Source organism: Gossypium arboreum, unplaced genomic scaffold (assembly GCF_025698485.1).
Source record: "Gossypium arboreum isolate Shixiya-1 unplaced genomic scaffold, ASM2569848v2 Contig00462, whole genome shotgun sequence".
Taxonomy (NCBI): domain Eukaryota; kingdom Viridiplantae; phylum Streptophyta; class Magnoliopsida; order Malvales; family Malvaceae; genus Gossypium; species Gossypium arboreum.
The window spans coordinates 15064-17714 of NW_026440576.1; the positions used below are offsets into that span (position 1 = coordinate 15064).

General features: G+C 38.8%; 1 pseudogene; it reads left to right on the forward strand.

Annotated features, from left to right (window-relative positions):
• The first annotated feature begins 829 nt into the window (after nt 1-829).
• On the forward strand, nt 830-2306 carry LOC128289109 (photosystem II CP47 reaction center protein-like; annotated as a pseudogene).
• The last annotated feature ends 345 nt before the right edge of the window (nt 2307-2651 follow it).

The following is a 2651-nucleotide window of genomic DNA, read 5'->3' on the forward strand; positions in this document are numbered from 1 at the left end:
TTTCTATTCAATTTGTAAATAAAAAGATTTATGATTATGATATAGGTGGTAATCATAAATGTATTACCAATTGGGTTTTCTAAACGGAGCCTGGATGCTTCATTTTTCAGTCAACCAAGCCAACCATAAATCATTCTAATTGAAAATAATCTGGATACCCCCAAAAAAATGAAATGGATCTCTAATTTACTTCACGCTACAAATTTTGATAATTCAATCAATCTTTTGGGCGAAACAGGATATCTCGATCGGGCGAGAACAGAATCCCTTAAATATATTTGACAAGTCGCACTATACGTCAACCCAAACTGCATCTTCTCTCCCGGTTTCGAAAGGAACTTTTGGAACACCAATAGGCATTAAAGGAAAGAAAAATTAAATACTATATTTCACTTTGATCTGGAAGCGTAATAATGGTCTTAATAATATTGGCCTCATATTTTATACATAGATAGAATAAGGCCATAAAATATAAAATAAAGAAAGACAGAATGAATGAAGAATTCTTACCAATAGGTCCTTTGAATGATGAACAAATAGGATACGTTCATTCATAAAAATAGGATCAACCCCATTGCGTATTGATACTTATCGGGTATAGAATAGATCTGCTTCTTTTTTCTTCTGGGCAATTCTTCCCTTAATTACTAATGGAATAGAACAAATATTAATCCTTTCTCGAATCCACCCAAAAAGGAGGTATTCCAATGCAATAAAGTTACATAGTGTCTATTTTTCGTTGATAAAGGTATTTCCATGGGTTTGCCTTGGTATCGTGTTCATACTGTCATGAATTAGTCCGATCGCTTGCTTTCTGTTCATATAATGCATGGCTCTGGTTGCTGGTTGGGCCAGTTCAATGGCTCTATGAATTAGCCGTTTTGATCCTCGATCCCGTTCTTGATCCAATGTGGAGACAAAACATATTTCGTTATACCCTTCATGACTCGTTTAGAATAACCAATTCATGGGGCGGTTGGAGTATTACAGGGGGACTATAACAAATCCGGGTATTTGGGTTACGAAGGTGTGGCCGGAGCACATTGTGTGTTTTCTGGCGTGCTTCTTGGCAGCTATCTGGCATTGGGTATATTGGGATCTAGAAATTTTTGTGATGAGCACTGAGAAAACCTTCTTTGGATTTGCCCAAGATTTTGAATTCATTTATTTCTCAGGTGGCTTGCTGGCTTTGGCATTTCATGTAACAGGATTGTATGGTCCTGGAATATGGGTGTCGGACCCTTATGGACTAACTGCAAGGTCAACCTGTAAATCCGGCGTGGGCGTGGAAGGTTTGATCCTTTTGTTCCGGAGGAATAGCCTCTCATCATATGCAGCAGGGACATTGGGCATATTGCGGGCTTATTCCATCTTAGTGTCCGCCCCAACGTTTATACAAAGGATTACGTATGAAATATTGAAACCGTCCTTTCCAGTAGTATAGCTGCTGTCTTTTTTGCAGCTTTTGTTGTTGCCGGAACTATGTGGTATGGTTCAGCAACTACCCCCATCGAATTATTTGGTCCTACTCGTTATCAATGGGATCAAGGATACTTCCAGCAAGAAATATATCGAAGGGTTAGTGCTGGGTTAGCCGAAAATCAAAGTTTATCAGAAGCTTGGTCTAAAATTCCTGAAAAATTAGCTTTTTATGATTACATTGGCAATAATCCGGCAAAAGGAGGATTATTCAGAGCGGGTTCAATGGACAACGGGGATGGAATAGCCGTTGGGTGGTTAGGGCACCCTATCTTTAGAGATAAAGACGGGCGTGAACTTTTTGTACGTCGTATGCCTACTTTTTTTGAAACATTTCCGGTTGTTTTGGTAGACGGAGACGGAATTGTTAGAGCGGATGTCCCTTTTAGAAGGGCAGAATCAAAGTATAGTGTCGAACAAGTAGGTGTAACTGTTGAGTTCTATGGCGGCGAACTCAATGGAGTGAGTTATAGTGATCCTGCTACTGTGAAAAAATATGCTAGACGTGCTCAATTGGGTGAAATTTTGAATTAGATCGTGCTACTTTGAAATCCGATGGTGTTTTCGTAGCAGTCCGAGGGTTGGTTTACTTTTGGGCATGCTTCGTTTGCCTTGCTTTTCTTCTTCGGACACATTTGGCATGGTGCTAGAACCCTGTTCAGAGATGTTTTGCCGGTATTGATCCAGATTTGGATGCTCAAGTGGAATTTGGAGCATTCCAAAAACTTGGAATCAACTACAAGAAGACAAGTAGTCTGATGCAAGATTGCTTTGTTATTTTTGCTTCTACTTCTATTTGTGATTTGCCATAGGCTGCTGGAAAAATCTTGATTTAAATCGCTGCCTTTTCTTTGATTCTTGTTCTTTCTTTATTCGGAGATGATTCCAAATAAACAGGTACGGAAGCTATAATTGTAAACCACGATCAATTTATGGAAGCATTGGTTTATACATTCCTCTTAGTATCTACTCTAGGGATAATTTTTTCGCTATCTTTTTCGAGAACCGCCTAAAATTCTAACTAAAAAATGAAATGATTTTCATTATCTCAATTGAAGTAATGAGCCTCCCAATATTGGGGCTCATTACTCAATTAATCCCATGTTCCTCGAATGGATCTCTTAATTGTTGAGAGGGTTGCCCAAAAGCAGTATATAAGGCGTACCCAGTAA